We start from the raw sequence: 17,385 nt of genomic DNA, 5'->3' as shown, positions 1-17,385 counted from the left end.
AAATATTTAGCTAGCCATTGAAGCATCAATTAATGAAATCATTTCTCCTGTTCTTTAATTTAGAAGACTCTGTTGGTACTGTGCTGGTATGATGTGTTTATTTTAGTTGCTTCCATACACTGGGAAACCAAATTATTCTTGTGCTATGTGGTTTATTATTTTGCCACTTTTTTTTTTGAGAGAGAGAGAGAGAGAGAGAGAGAGAATTTTTTTTTAATATTTATTTTTTAGTTTTCGGCGGTCACAACATCTTTCTTTGTATGTGGTGCTGAGGATCGAACCCGGGCCGCACACATGCCAGGCAAGCTCGCTACTGCTTGAACCACATCCCCAGCCCATATTTGCCACTTTTTTTTTTTATAGATCCATGCTGCAAGTATTTCTTTTAGATTAATCTCCTTCAAATAGATCTAGAATAACATAGTCACTTGCCTCAGATGGTTTTGATCTGATTTTAACTGTAGAACCATATTTCTCTGTTTTTAAGATTTGCAGTAGTGTGTGTGTGTGTGTGTGCACGCGCGCACATGAATTTTACAGATGTCCCAGGAATCACAACTAGGACTGATTACTCAGTCCTTACTTTTAAGGTATGATGACTTTAAAAAAGAAAAATCCATATAATCAGAGCCCAGAGCTATAGACATCAAATACTAAAGCACCTATGTTAGTCAGGTTTTCATTACTGTGACCAAAATACCTAACAAGAACAACTTGTAGTAGGAAAAGTTTATTTGGGGCTGATAGTTTCAGAGGTTTCAGTCCATGGTCAACAGACTCCATTGCTTGGGGCCAGAGGTGAGGCAGAACATCATGGTAGAAGAATGTGGCAGAGGAAAGTAGCTCAGCATGTATTGGTAGGAAACACAGAGAGGGGAAGATGTTTCATGAAAGATGAATCCTTTCAAGACACACTTTCAGTGACCCACCCCATCCAGCCACACCCAACCTGCCTACAGTTGCATAATCCATTCAAACTAGGTCACAGCTCTGATAATCTAATCATTGCACCTCTGAATGTTACCACATTAACCTGGAAGCTTTGGGGGTTGGGGTTGTGGCTCAGTGGTACAGCGCTTGCCTAGCATGTGTGAGACACTGAATTCAATCCCTAGCACCACCTAAAAATAAATAAAATAAAGGTCCATCAATAATTAAGAGAAATATTTAAAAAGAAAAATAAACATGGAAGCTTTTGCAGGATACTTCATAACATTCTATTCCTGGGTCCCAAAAGCTCATGTCCATCTCACAACACAAGGTGCATTTAATCTATCTCCAAGAGTTCCCACAGTCTTAACAGCTCCAGCATCATTCAAAAATCCAAGATTTCACTGGAGACTCAAGGCAAACTCTTGGTGATGAGCCTCTGGAAAAAAAATTACATATATTCAATATATCATGATACATAGTAAAGATTACCATCCAAAGGGAAGGAATGGGGCATACAAAGAAGGGATAGGACCAAAACAAGACTTGAAACCTACCTGGGCAAACAAGTCCTGGAGCTCTGTCTCTGGCATCTGGAGCACATGGCGACAAAATGCTCTCTGCAAAAGGTTTGGATAGTCCTGTCCCGTTGGCTTTGCCAGTTGCAGTGCCCGTGGTCTCTCTCTGAGCCTGTCTCTGTTCACAATCAGCCACTTTACTGGGTAGACAGGCCACAGTACTGCTATCTCAGTTCTGGGGCCCTCCACTGTAGTTTCATTTTCCTCCTCACACCTTCACATATCACCCTTTCAGGGACTGCCCACAGGGATTCTGACCCTGCCACATTTTGCCTGGCCTCCCAGGCCTTCCTTTGAAATCTCAGCAGGAGCCTCCAAGACCCCCTTACTCCAACACCCTGCATTCCTGCCAGACCAGCACCATATACAATGCCAAGTTTTCCCACCAGCTTAAACTGTGTCAAGATGCTTCAACCAAGGCTGCAATGGCCTCTGAGTGGTTGGGTGACTGAACACAGTGAAATAAATCCTGGGGAAACAACTTTCTGGGCTGTCTGTGTGAGAAGGGTGTCCTCATTGTCTCTTAGAGGAGATTTCACTTCTATACCCTTGAGCCTGCAATGGGTCTTGTCTGGTAAATTCCTGAGATATCCTATAGGCATGTTTCCTATTGTCTCTGTGCGAAGTACTTAGCATCTCTTTATTGGATATAATCTCTTTAACTACCACACCTTCCTTGGCCCCTATTTTAAGTGCACTTTTCTGGCCAAACTGCGCATTTTTAACATCCTTCAGCTCTATTTTCTGCTCACCAGTTCACCTGGCTAAAAACTGCCAGCAAAATCCATGCCCCTGCTTGAATGCTGTGCTGCCTTGAAATTGCCTCTACCTTGCTTCACCTTTAAATTTAGCCTTACACAAAGTCTCAGAACATAGCAAAATGTAGACAAGTTCCTTGCCAGAGTATAATACAAATGGCCTCTAGTTCAATTCCAAATAGAATCCTCATTTTCCTCTGAAACCTTAGGAGCAATGCTGTCTGCATTTCTATTGTCATTCTGGTCTTCTGATCACCATTAAGCAGTATTTAAAATGTTCTAAGTCTTCTCCAGCCTGCATCTCCCAACTTTTCCAATGTCCTTATGCAAACCAGTTCCAAAGGCTTCTGAACCATATGGTCAGATTAGTCACAGCAATGTCCCCACTTCCTTTTACCAATTTCTGTGTTAGTCAGCTTTTTATTGCTGTGACCAAAATACCTGACAAAAACTATTTAGAGGATGACAAATTTATTTTGGGCTCATGGTTTCAGAGATTTCAGTCTGTGATCGTCTGACTCCATGGCTCTGAGCCTGAGATATCAGGCAGAGCATCACAATGGAAGAGTGTGGCAGAGAAAAGCAGCTCAGGATATGGCAGCCGTGAAGCAAAAAGAGAGGGGAAAGGGCTTCAGGGAAGAGGAACCCTTCCAGGGTCCACCCCCAGTGACCTACCTCCTCCAGTCACGCCCCACCTGCCTGTAGTTACTACCCAGTTAATCCATTCAGACTAAGGTTATAGCTCTCATCATCTAATCACTGCTCCTATGACTATTCCTGGGGGACACCTCATATCCAAACCATAACAGCACCCAATGTGCAATGAAGCTTTCTTTCAACTAAATCAGTTTCCCAAACTGTGTTCCTCGGACTGTGTTCCTGGAATGCTAAAAAGATTCTACTTTGTTTTTGTTTGGAAAATCAAATGAAAAGGGGGGAAAAAACGGTTGTATGATTCAGTTATCAGTTTCTTCGCTAGTCAAAAAAAAAAATCTTGCGGTTGAAGGTATACAAACTACGTCCTATATGTTTCAAATTGAATTATTAGAAGAATTTTAACTTTTCAACTGTGCCCTAGGAAAGAACTATCAACTATTGTGAGTTTTTCTAATACATGATTGCTTGTGAAATTGAATCAATATAACAAGGACAGAGTTCCCATGGTATTTATTTTAAAAAGGGTCTCTGAACTGGTTGCCGTGGTGCACACCTGTAATTCCAGTGACTTGGAAGGCTGAGGCAAAAGGATTGCAAGTTTGAGGGCAGCCTCGGCAATTTAGCAAAAACCTGTCTCAAAATAAAAAGGACTGGGGACGTATCTCAGTAATAAAGCACCCTTGGGTTAAATCCTCAACACCAAAAAACAAACGAATAAATAAGGAACTCTGTCTTTTTATGTAATCATAGACTTACATGGATATTAAATTATACTAAGGAAATATTTTAATTACAATAGCAGTGGTAATGACATAAGAAAATTTCCCCCCCTTTTTGGAGGGGTATCAGGAATTGAACTCTGGGGCACTCAGCCACTGAGCCACATCCCCAGCCCTATTTTGTATTTTATTTAGAGACTAGGTCTCACTGAGTTGCTTAGTGCCTTGCCATTGCTGAGGCTGGCTTTGAACTTGCAATCCTCCTGCCTCAGCCTTCTGAGCCACTGGGATGACAGTCATGCACCACCGTGTCCAGGAATATCCCCCTTTTTTGACAATGCATAGCAGCGTATGTAAGGGTTCAATAACATGCTGTCTGGAATTTGCTTTAAAACATTTCAGCAAGAAAAGAATGGGAGGAAAAACTGGGAAGTGATGAAAGAAATAAGCTGAAATACTAGTGGTTGTTGAAGCTAGAGATAAGTGCATCAATGTTCTTATATTCTCCACTTTTATCTATGTTCAATTCTTGTAACAGAAAGTAAAAAAGAATACATTCTGTGTCGGATCAGTTTAAGAAGTGCTGGATTCCATTAAATTATATTAACCACATTTCTTTACCAAATATCTTCTTGGGACTTTTGTATATTAATAAAACTAGCTATGTAAATCCTTTAATTCTTTGCTATGCTCAGTATATTGAAAGGTTGATGTGCTATAAAATACGTGAACACCCTTCTGGAAATGCGGACCTACATTCTGCCCGACAGCGGGTTTGGATTGAGTCGCAGCACTGACCATTGCTGATGATGGCATGCTCACATTTGGTGCTGTGTGGTTTTCTTTCCATCTCTCTATCTCAATCCCAGCCCTCCCAGCCCTGAAGATTCAGGGAGGCCAGATTCTCCAAGGCTCAGACCTTTGCTCAGCCACTTCCTAGCTCTCTAATCTCAGGCAAGTCATTTAACCTCTGTGCCCCTCACTTTCTTCATCTGTAAAGTGGGATAGCAATAGTTATCTAACTCACAGGATTATCACATGAATAGATGAGATAGTGCCTGTGAAGCATTTCACATAGCCTGGAACACGGTAAGTCCCTGTTATGGTTTTGATATGAGGTATCCCCTAAAAGCTTCTAGGTTAATGCAGGAATATTCAGAGGTAAAATGATTAGAGTATGAGACATGTAACTTGATCAGTCTGTCCTAATTTTTCTGGGTTTCTGTGGTGGCGGTAACTGTGGGCAGGTGGGGATGTGGCTGAAGGAGATGGATCACTGGGGGCATGCCCTGGGGAATTGTGTCTTGTCCCCTGGCTCCTCCCTCCTTCTCTCTGCTTCTTGGCTGGCATGAGGTGAGCAGAGCTCTTCTTCCACTCACCTCCACCATGGTGCTCTGCCTCACCTGGAGCTCAGAGCAAAGGAGTCAGCTGACCGTGGACTGAACCTCTGAAACCATGACCCAAAATAAACTTTTCCTCCTCTGAGTTGCACTTGTCAGGTGTTTTGATCCCAGCCATGAAAAGCTGACAAATTCTGCCCCCCAGTAAATCTGAATTTGTATTGTTACAATTCCTTCTTTAAAGTCCAGCCTAGGTGTGTATTTTTGCAAAGACTTCTGAGTATCCTTCACTCAGGGCCCATTCCTTTCTCGTAGGCATTCTGGCAGTTCTATACCTCTAAAGTGTGACTGTACAGTAAATGTGTCTCAAGGATGGGGACCACATTGCTTGCTTGCTTTCCTTCCTTCTTTCTTTCTTTCGCTTACTATGTTGCCCTGTCTGACCTTGAACTCTTGGGTTCATGTCCTAGACTATAGGCATGTACCACCACACCCAGCTAGGACCATATATTTTTCATCTCTGTATTACTCCAGCATGCTAACACAGGCCCAAAGGATGAAAAGGAAGCTTTCCAGAAGATTCAGTTCCTTTAATACCTTGAAAGACCCCTTGGCAGTACCACTTACAAACCATCACACAGCTAGCTGCAAGAGAGACTGAAAAATGTGGTCTTTATTCCATACCTCTGCTTAGCCGAGGCATTGCCCTTTCTATCTATCTTTTATCTATCCATACATCTCTCTCTCTCCTCTATCTATCTATCTACCTGAAATGAAGCCAAAAGGTCAAGACCAGTCCTGCAAAGAGCCCACAGCTGACTCTTTGGTGAGACTCTCACTACCTTTAATGTGATGATTTCAGGATAAGGAAAAAACAGCTTTCTGATGTTACCCGTATCAGGCCTTGAGTACACTAGAAAACATCTTTTGTATTGACACACTTGAATACTGTTGAGAAAAAAAAAAAAGAGCCTGCAAATCAAGAAAGGAATAGCATAAGTGCTTCTGTAGCAATAATGTCCTCACTGAGGCACAGCGAGCTCACACACGAAGCATTTTGACAGGAAAACATGCAGATATTTACTTTGGCAACTGGAGGATTTCACAGTTATTACTTCCCAGGTCTAAGCCATAGACTCATGCATCTTCCAAAAGAACATGCAGGCAGTAATATGAAACCTGGGCTTATATCAAATTATACCTGTTTCTTGAGCATGAGCAAAGCTCTCTGCCAATACATAAGCATCTTTGCATTTGATTTTCCTGAAGTGGTTAACTCAGTAGTGAGGACATACAAACAACAGAGACCTGAGCCAAGCAAGCTCCTGGCAGGCAGAGCTTTCTAGAGTATCTTTTCTTTTCGAGTTGAGGTAGAAAGGAGTTGATATAATCAAGAGCACACAGCAATTCAGTTCCCATGGGGATGGCTAACTAAGTCATGAAGAATAACAAAAAGCCTACAGGTGACCTAAAACCATCACGTTGACTGTCAGATTGCATTTCCTCCTTGGGTAACATGTTACTCAACTGCCTAACAACTATAAACAATGATCACTTGTCTATTTTTCCTTTGTCTCCCTTTCCCTTATCACTTAGGATATTTCTTTTTTTTAATATTATTTTTTAGTTATAGGTGGACACAATATCTTTATTTTATTTTTATGTGGTGCTGAGGATCGAACCCAGTGCCTCATGCATGCTAGGCGAGCGCTCTACCTCTGAGCCACAACCCCAGCCCAAGGATATTTCTTCTTATCAAAATTAATCAACAAATATTAATTGGAATGACTTTTAATTAACATTAATTAAAATATTTGCTGTGTAACATAAGAGAGACCAATTCTGTGAGGGCACTGCCTTCATTGGGTTTAGTTTACAATCCAACTGGTTTTATTTGTAGTTCTTGTTCATTTTTAACCCAACTGGTGGCATATTACAAAACTATTGTACAACTTGTATTTTTTGCTTTGTTTGTTTTGTTTTGTTTTCCTTATGGGAATGGAAGCCAGGGCCTAATGCATCTTGAACAGCTCTCTACAACTGAGCTACATCCCCAACACATTTTTAAAATTTTATTTTGAGACAAGGTTGCCCCAGCTGTCCTCAAACTTATAATCCTTCTGCCTCAGCCTCCTGAGTCACTAAAATTATTGGGATGCACCATTGTGCTTGACTTGTTTCTTAGTTTATTTTTTCTTAACAATATATCTTGAAGAGGGTTCCATATCAATATAAGAATATACAATATATAGGAATATGGAATATTCCACATATAGGAGCATGGAAATTCCATATACATATATAGAAATATAAATATTCCATATGTACATACATAGGACTATAAAATTCAAAAGGATAGAATTGCCTTGTTCTTTTTTAAAAAAGCAACACAATATTATAATGTATGAAAATGTCATAATTTGCTTAACCAGTCTCTAAATGTGGTACATTATTAAATATTTTACTATTAGAAATAATAACTGACTGCAACTTAGCAAGGCCTGATCAGCAAGACTCTGTCTCTAAATAAAATATTAAAAAGGGCTGGGCACGTGGCTCCGTGATTAAGTGTCCCCTGGATTCAATCCTAGTACCCCCCCGCAAAAAAAAAGAAAGAAATGATAACTAAGTATATGCACTATTTACCACCTGGATCAATGTGTAACTGGGTAAACACCTAAAAGTTGGACTGCTTGGTTGAATGCAAAGAGCATGTGCTTTTGTGATCTATTGCAATCAAATAGCCATTACCAAAGTTTCTCCATCAACGAGATAATAGACACACTCCACAAACCCTCATGCATTCACACTCATAAATTTGGCACTTCCCTGTTAAGTGCCCTCCTCAGGGGAAGAAATTACCTATTTTTTTGAATTTTTCCAATTGGAAAGATTTTTTTAAAAAAATACCACTTCATATTTTTAATTTGCATTTCTTTTATTATGAATGAGGCTGAGCACTTTTCATGTGTTGAAGCAGGTATTTAGGTCTATTTCTGGAGCCTCTATTCTGTTTCATTGATCTGTCTGTTATCTGTCTTTTTTCAGAATTGAGAAGGATGATGCTTAAATTAAAATAAAGATAGAAGTCACCAGGCTCTACCATTCACTAGTTAGCTATCTGATCTTGAATGAATCTCTTCACCCCTTTGATCTTAGCTTCTCTGTCTATAACACAGTAGCTTTGGATCCCCTGGGTTCATCTTCTTGGTGTATGTTTATTGAGTGTTAGGGTCCATGCTAGGTGCTGAAGATGCCAGGGACAGTGAACACAGGCTGTCGTCTCTGCTCTCTGAAGTTTATAGTCAGTGTGGGAGGCGCCACTATTCCCATCATGAGTTAGATCCTTGAGGATCCCTAGCAAAGGTAACATAGGTGACTGGGAGAGGAGAGAGCAGGGGAAAGGCCAGAAAGATTTCTAAAGGCTATAACCTGGAAACTGACATCCCAGGAGAAAGCCAGGGTGGTAGAGGGGAAAGATTTTGCAAATAAACTTCCTAGCATGTGAGAACTTGGCATGAACAAAGAACTCTCTGTTGTAGTTGAAAATAGACAGGAAGGTGTCAAAAGATGAGAGAGACTGACAAAGTAGATGGAAATCAATTTCTGCAGAGCCTTGGAGAGATATTTTCCTATGCATTTGTCTTACCTGGTATTTCTTTTTTTTTTTTTTTTTGAGAGAATTTTTTTTTAATATTTATTTTTTAGCTTTAGGCGGACACAACATCTTTGTTTGTATGTGGTGCTGAGGATCGAACCCGGGCCGCACGCATACCAGGCGAGCGCACTACTGCTTGAGCCACATCCCCAGCCCTTGCCTGGTATCTCTAGGAAGTAATCTGAATTAAGACCAAGGTGGTGAGGCTTTCTTGGGATGTGAAAGCCTGGGACAGTGAGGGTGGGGACAAAGGGAGAGGAAGCAAAGAAAGATGTGAAGCAATGCGTGAGTGTTATCACTCTGTTGACTGCATGACAAGGAGGTGCGGCTGCAAAGAATGCAGCTGGTTGGTTACCAGGTATGTTTGTTCAGCACACGAGACTTCTCCAGAAAGTTTACAAGCAAAACCACATCTCAGAGCAATTCTAAGAAGGAAGAGAAGTAGATCCATACGCTTGGTCTTCTCCACCTTGCATTACTTGTTCGTGTTTCACTCTGCAGAAGGTGCTTCCCATGTGCTTCCAAGATGTGTCATCCAGTCCCCTCCATGGTCATGTCTATGGAAGTAGACGTGCAGGCGGAACACCAACCAAGACAGGAAGAGGGGCACAGTCCAGGGACTCTGAAGAGGCACACAGGGTTCAGGCCTAGTATACCATTAAAGGACTCCACATAAGACAGTTTACCTGACCTGGTAACATGGTGGAGAACAACTTCTAGAGGATTGAGAACAGATGTAGAGAGACCACTTGGGACACTGTTAGAATAGTCCAGAAGAAAGCAGAGTCCAGGGTTGGGTGGTAGGTAGGTATGGAGTTGGAGAGAGTGAATGCATATGAGAAATTTTAGGAGGTAAAATTGCCAGGATGGAGGAATAGATCGAGTTTGAGAAATAGGAAAAGGTATCAATGATGCCTAAGTTTCTGACCTAGCAATTCAGTGGGCAGTGGTATGATTTGCTCAGACAGGAATCTGAGGTAGAGAATAAGGGCTAGGGGGAAAGTTGGGTTTTAGATGGTGCCTATGAGAAACCCAACTAGAGATTTCAAGTAGACAACTGAGTATAAGAGTTGGATTATTGAAGCAGTGGATATGGGTAGTGGGAATTGAAGACAGAGTGAGAAATAGAAGTTTAAATCTCAAACATTTCATGGCTCTGCAGGGGCAGATGGGCCTACAAAGGAGATAAAGAAAGAACAGGCACAGTTAGGGGAGAAACTAGAAGAGCTTTGTTTCCTCAAAGTCCAGGGAAAAAGGATCCAGGAGAAAATGATCCCAGAAAGACCAGGGGAGGGGAAGACTCCGTCTCAAGTGATGAGTCTGAGGTGTGAAAAGAGCTGATGGATAGGTAGGAATATTGACAGCCATTCAAGAAGTTTCCCTAGTAAGAGAATAAGAAAGAGTAACAACGAGAAGGGACTGGGGTTTGAGAGAGGTGCTTTTGTCCTGTCTTAAGAGAGACTTAAGCAAGTTTAAATGGACCAGGAAGGGTTCCAGAGCCAGGGAAGTATTGCACATACAGGGAAGGAGAGACATTGTACAGCAGTAGGCTCCGGAAGGAGCAGGAGGGGCTGGAATCCAGATCACAGGTACAGGGCCTGACCTCAGGGCAGGAAGCATCCGCCAGGGGCTGGGAGGAAAGGAAGTGGGGATGGAGCCAGGAAGGTGGGGCTGGAGCAGGAAGTTGAGGGTCTGATTCAATGGCATCAATTTTTGAAAAGTAGGAGGCAGGTAATACACAAAAATGTGAGGTCGGGGAAGAAGAGTGGAGAGGGTTTGAAATAGAAGAAACTCTCAACTTGGTGATCTTGGGAGAACTCTAGTCCATGGGCACCTTGAAGGAGAGGTAACTGGGTGAAGGGAAGACCGGAAATGCAGGAGGGAAAGTAGGAGGTAGAAGGAAGTGGGTCACAAGCCAACCCCCCAAGTCTTGCTCCCCCAGCTAACCCTCCAGCCAGTCTTCCCCCTGCTCTTCCAGTTCAAAGACAAGGAAGCAAATGAGACGGGTCTGAAACAACCACCAGGGCATTTGGCTTCCAGATAACTAAGAGGCTGTCATTTTTATGACTCATAAATATTAGCTTAACACAAGAACCAACCCATTTTTGAAAACACTTTTATTGTGGCATCCTGGTGATACTTCCAAAGGTTGACGCTGGAAAACACAATATTGTGAGCATCAACTAAAATTTGAACACAGAAGCATGTTAAAAAGTCTTTTGTTCTTTGGGCTTTTCTTTCGGCTAGAACAGGACCTAACTGTTTAACTTGTGGTTAAGGATTATTTGTGCGGGGCACCTCTGTAGGTGAAATGTAGTGGATTTGGCATTTTGCCTGTGGAACACTGGGCAGGATCTCCAGTTACAAATTGCAGCTGTATAAAATAACAGGAAATGTGGGGCTTTGAAAGATTCCACTGGAAAGATTAATTATTTGGAAAAAAGAGTTATGCATCAGCTTCATGTGTTTTTAGAGAAAAGGTGGCCCACGCCATTTTTAATAGCTCAAAAGAAAATTCTGCTACCAGGCTGAAGAGGGGAAGAGAAGACCTCTGGTTTGTTCTTTTTCTAAAAGGGCTCACATTAAATTTTAAAACCATTTTTATTCTCTGTTAGAAGACAAGGGGTAAGAAATGAAAGCCAGATGGAATCCCAGAAAGATTTGGAGCTTATAAAAGAAAAGATCTGGATTTCCTAATTCTCCAAAATGCCCTCCCTGGAATTGTTGGCTTATTTTTTTTCTGAAATCTTCTCCCTCCCATCCCCCACCCTGCAACTTAACATTGAAGGATTTCCTACACATCAACTCGCCATGCACATTCATTTTCTTGTAGGCATAAGAACATTACTCAAGTCAACTTGAAACTTCTGGGTGGACATTGGCTCTGGATTTAGCATCTCTCAATGTCCACGAGGATAAACCAATATTCACCACATGGTTGGGACAACCCCCAATGATTAGACATGCTGACACCAAGATTGACTTGAGCATAGTTTTCTGAGAAGCATATGTTTCTACATATTTGAAGTAAAATAATTCAATCTCCCCAGTGTTCTCTGGTTGTGAACTGCCAAGAAACTGTAGGGGAGCTGGTGTTTGGGGTGCGGGGGAGGGGGGCAGCATCTTCTTGAGTTCCTGAGACATCCATCTGTGAGTGCAGATAGAGAAAGGCATCTATTTTCAGGTAGGTTTGTTACTTTGTTTCAGGGTGAGCATCACTCATCTGAAGTCTGTCTTGGAGAGATTTACTTGGCGTAAAAGCTTACTTGAGCAATGGAGGGAGGAATCCTTCTCTCTACGTGTCTCCATCCCTCATAGTTGAGCCTGACCACCAAATATGAGAGATATTTATTGTCTGACATGATGGGGGAATGGGATGTTCAGGCTAATCAATTTTTTGGGTTGATAGAGAGCAGCCATGTAAAGACTTTATGTGCAGTAGTATATACTGGCTGTTGTGGGACTTTCTGAGATCACCAAGACTTCTGGATCTTCAGGGCCTCAGGTCTCAGGCCATCACCAGGAACAACAGTTATGCTCAGGGAGAGTAGAAGAGTAGTAAACCAGATCCTCCCCTTGACTAAAAAAGCCAGAAAATCATGGCTTTCACTGTCATTCTGTTAAGTTTCAAATTGAAATTTTCAAGATCAGAGAAGAGTGGTTTTGGAGATTATGGTGCAAGTGCACAGTTGCCTTCATTCCTGAAATCTGATGGCAGAATCCATGGCTGCCTCAGATGGGATGGGAGAGGTCGGGCACGAACCTCCTCTATTATAGAACCTTATGCACCCCTCTCCCATTCATCCCCTACACACTATGATGCCTGGAGTGGCACATCCTCTTCAAAAATAAATTTTTATTTAATTTTATTTGATTTGGTACTGGGGATTGAGCACAGGTCCTCATGCATGTTGAGTTCATGCTCTACCACTGAGCCACACCCCCAGCCAATGAATTTTTAATAGGTTTTGTGCTAAGAGTCCAAGATAAGAAGAAACACAGTTCCTGACTTCAGGGACATTCACATTAGCTGGAGACACAGGAAGCCCATGCCAATGCAAGAGGCAGATGCTTAGAGCAGAGCATATGACCATGGGCAAGTTGTCTTATCCTAGCTCATAAGGAAAGAACCCAGAGAAGCAGAGTCTAGAAGACCCAGTTACAAAGGCCATTCCCTGGATTCAGGGAGCTGGGACCATGGACCAAAATTTGGGCATGACTTCATTTTTTCCTATGACTGCTCTGTTGGGTCCAACCTCTGCATGCTGATCAGAAGGGCAGATCCCACAACTTTTCCAACCTCTCTTGAGAATTAATCAAGAGTTTCCCACTGGCTCCACCTCAACCAAACCATCCCTCTCTCATCCAGTTTAAAGTTTATTCTCCCTTCCTTTGCCAGACTCAAAAATCCTATATGTCTCACTTTTTTTTTTTTTTTGAGATAGGGTCTTGCTAAGTTGTTGAGGCTGGACTCCTGATTCTCCCACTTTAGCCTCCTGAGTAGCTGTGGTTACAGGGGTGCATCGCCTCAGCTCCTTGTTTTGTTTGCAGTGCTGGGGATCAACCCAGAGCTTCACACATTCCCCTACTGAGTTACATCCCCAGCCTTTCCTGTTCTGCTGTTCCTCCAGACCCTGGTTCCTCCAGGAAGTGGTATGGGAGCAAAGATAGGCAAAGGGCAGAAACAGCCTATTTGACTGACACTATTAGAAAGAACCATTGTAAAGTAGCACAGATGACACTTCATGCTTTGTTACATTCTTTTAAGACCTGGTGGCAGGTGGTGGGCCCTGGGCATGCATGCATTGTTCCTTAGCATGCAGGCCCCTGAAACCCACCACTCAGAACTCATTCTGGCTCTTGCTTTTGTGGATAGAGTTCCCTACATGCTCTCAGATGCCCTGAGAGCCCTGCATGGGTCAAGGGTGCCTTCCTCTGTGTCACACCCCCCACTAGCTGTCAGGAGCAGGAGTGGCTAACTCCTCTCCTCTGAACTTCCCCAGACTTCCCACCTGAAGGAAACCCATGCCAGGCACTCTGGGTCCATTTCTTGGATCCTCTCTCATAGCTTAGGGATCAGAAAATGCCCAGGACCCCAGGAAAACTTTCTCCCTAGTGTCTTTACTACTCACATTGAGATTGAATTGCTTGAAGGTAAGTGGGTTGGGTTCCGAAAAGCAGGACTCTTCAGATTTTGTTTTGTTTTACTTTTTTTTCTTTTCTTTCTTTTTTTCTTTTTTTTTTTTGAGACAGGTTCTCATGATGTTGCTTAGGCTGGCTTGAACTCCTAAGCTCAAGTGTTCCTCAGCCTCCCAAGTTCCTGGAATTACAGGCATTGTTTCTGAATTTTTTTTTTTTTTTTTTCTTTAGCAAGTCCTGCCCAGAAGGACCAGCACCTTTCTTTATTGAGCTTTTTAATGTAGGTGTATGTGCATGTGTGTGTGCATGTGCACTTGTGTTTGTGGTACTGGGATTGGAACCTATGGCCTCACACATGTTAGGGAAGCACCCTACCACAGAGCTACACCCTCAGCCCCAGAATCTTTCTTTTAAAAGAAGGTATTCTGGGTTGGTGATGTAGCTCAGTTGCACAAGGCCATGGGTTCAATCCCCAGCACCACACACAAAAAAGGAGGTATTCTTGTCACTTATTTTGTAAGTTTAGAGGCCTGACAAAGTTCTTTCTAAGCAAGAAAAGTCCTTTTGTCAGTTTAGATGCCTGACAAAGGACTTTCTAAGCAAGAAAAGTCCTTTCTTAACTCTATTATTCTTAATAAAAGTAATAACCAAAGGTTTTCTAGAGCTTTCCCAGGGCACCACTAGACATGGTTCGTGTGTGTAGCACCAGGGAGTTGTGCAATATATGGTTTGTACAACTGAGCTGATAGCTTTGGGCAGCTTTGTTGTAAGAGAAAGGTCCTTTCACATAGATAATGCTAATTATCAAGACAGCCATTACTACCATTTGTTTAGCATTCAGAATGTACCAGTAGATATTACACAATATAGAGTATACATTATATTTAATCTTCACAATATAGTCCCTGCAATATAGGACTATTTTCTCCTGCTTTTGAGTGAGGAAATTAGGACTCAACTTCTTGCCCCGCAATAAGCAGCTAGGATTTAAATACAATCCTGTCTCTCTAAGTTATACTCCTTTTCTTTTTTCTCTTTTGGATCCAGTCGCTTATTTTGTTTGTTTTATACTGGGGATTGAATCCAGGGGCGCTTTACCACTGAACCACATCTCAAGCCCTTTTGGGTTTTTATTTTGAGACAGGGTATCACGGAGTTGTTTAGGGCTTCACTCCATTTCTGAGATTTGCCATGAACTTCCAAATCCTCCTGCCGCAGCTTCCTCAGCTGGAATTACCAGCTTGTGTCACCATGCCCACCTAGCCATTTGTTTTACAGATGAGCAAACCCCATGGCTTGCTCTGAGGCATGTTGGGTCTCCTACTTTATTTCATGGAACTTTTAGCTCTTGATATATCTGTAAGAATGTGACCTTAAATGGGGAATCTCAGAAAGAGGCATAACAATTTTGAGTACATACACCCAAAAGACAAGCCCAAGCTCTATCTGTATTGGAGTTCTCCAAAGAAACCAATAGGATATACATATAGGATACAATACCTATATGTTGGATATATGTATATGTGTGTGTGTTTATATACGTACCTCTGTGTGTATTATATAAAGAATTTATTATGAGGGATTGTCTCATGTAATTGTGTTGGCTAAGAAGTCTCACAATCTGCCATCTACAAGTTGGAGCCCCAAGAAAGCCAGTAGTGTAATTCAGGCTTAGTCTGAAGGTTTGAGAACCAGGGTAGCAGAACTGATGGTGTGAGTCTCAGTCTGAGAACAGGAGAAAATCGATGTCCCAGTTTGGTCAAGCAGAAATACAGGAGAGGGTGGTCAATTATCCCTTCTTGTACTTTTTGTTCTAGGTTGGCCCTCAACAGATAGGATGATGCCTATTCATATTTGGGAAGGCAATCTGCTTTACAGAATCCATTGAGTCAGAAGTTAATCTCACTTGGAAACAACTTCACAGATGAATCCAGAAACAATGTTTAGCCAAATATCTGGGCACCCCTGATCCAATCAAGCTAACATATGAAATTAAACATCCCAGCATCTTTTTGTTCTTTTTCCTTCATGCATAATTATTTGGGCATCTTGCAGGAAGATGGTGTGAAGTAACATATCCTGAAAGAGAGGAGCTTTGTATGTATTACCTATAGATAGACGTTTTTGTCCTCTTAGCCTGTTTTAGTTTGCATTGCTCTAACAAAATAACTGACCCTGGGTATTCTTAATAAAGAGAAGAGGTTTAGTTAGAGATCCAAATCATGGCATCTACAGGCATCATGGTGGAAGCACAGGCAAAAGAGAGAAACCACATGGTGAAATAGGAAGCAAAAGGCTCAGGAGGGGCCAGCTTGCTCTCTTCATAACAAAGCATTCTTGGGGGAATGCAACTTATTCCTACAATTCCCAACCCCCTCAGAAAAGGCATTAATCCATTCTTGAAGGTGGAGCCACCATGACCTAATTCCATTCCTCTAAACTCCACCTTTTGAAGATTCTGCCACTCAACACTACCACACTGGAAACCAAACCTCTAGCACATGACCCCTTGGGAGACAGACTCAAACCACATCCAACCCATAGCAGCTTGGATTAATAATAAGGAAAGAGGCTAAATGTGAGGTAGGCTTAATGCAAATCTGGCAAGTGAAATTGAAATTCGGTTTCCTAATAGTTGTGTGTTTTCACAAATGAATATTTACTGAGATTTGTTGTTAGAGTCTGTAAACAAGTCAAAATAACACCTGGCATTTAGCCAGGGGAATGTTAGAGTTGTAAACAAGTCTGGATGGTGCCTGGCAAAATGCCAGAGGGAGTGGTTTGAGAAGTAACAAAAGAGAGCCATTAAGTGTAGCGATTCCTTATTGGTTGACTGATGTATCTAGTTTATGCTAATTAGATAAGCTGTGTGGAATGTATAAATACTGCTCCTGTCCTGCAATAAACGGCTTCCACTCCTGCTGTATCAAGTACACAAGTTATTCGTCACCCTCCGCTTATTTTGCCCAGCCAGCCGGGCTGCGGCAATTTGTTAAGGTTAATATACATGTAAAAAATTCATATGATACTGTTGAAAAGTATTTGGCCAATGGGCAAATCATCCTACAATATTTTGGTCTACTAGAACATGTAAAATGTATAGTGACATGGATGAAGTTGTATGAACTTAGTTATTCATACATGCTTACTAGCTGTTATATAATATAATTGATTCATTTATAAATATTGCCTTTTTTCAGTCTCAAACTTCATAAAACAAATCTATTCCAACTCTTTATGCATCTCTTGGTCACCCGGGTCCTCATTATCATTAAAGCCATTCTGAAGGCATTCTCACTTGTCTAGATTGTTGGGGTTCCTCTTGGATGCTGAGAGGGATGCTGTCATTGGAAATTTGATCCCAAACCACAAAGTGCCCATTTGCAGAGCATTAGTCAGTTGGTTGTCACTGGTCTCACCAACATAACCACTCATTGTACTGCTTTTTAAAGCAATCATAAAAGGCTTGTCTGTGGCAATTTTCACCATTTCAAATGTGAAGTCACCCCCAGGAATAACTTACAAACCTTGTTACATTTCCTCACCTCCTTTTGTACTGAGTCAATGATCTCCCTAAGCATCCAAACTAGCATTAATGGAGGCGAT

This window comes from Marmota marmota, unplaced genomic scaffold (assembly GCF_001458135.2).
Source record: "Marmota marmota marmota unplaced genomic scaffold, marMar, whole genome shotgun sequence".
NCBI classification, from domain to species: Eukaryota; Metazoa; Chordata; class Mammalia; order Rodentia; family Sciuridae; genus Marmota; species Marmota marmota.
The sequence above is the reverse complement of the archived record's forward strand: the minus strand, read 5'-3'. Positions refer to the sequence as shown.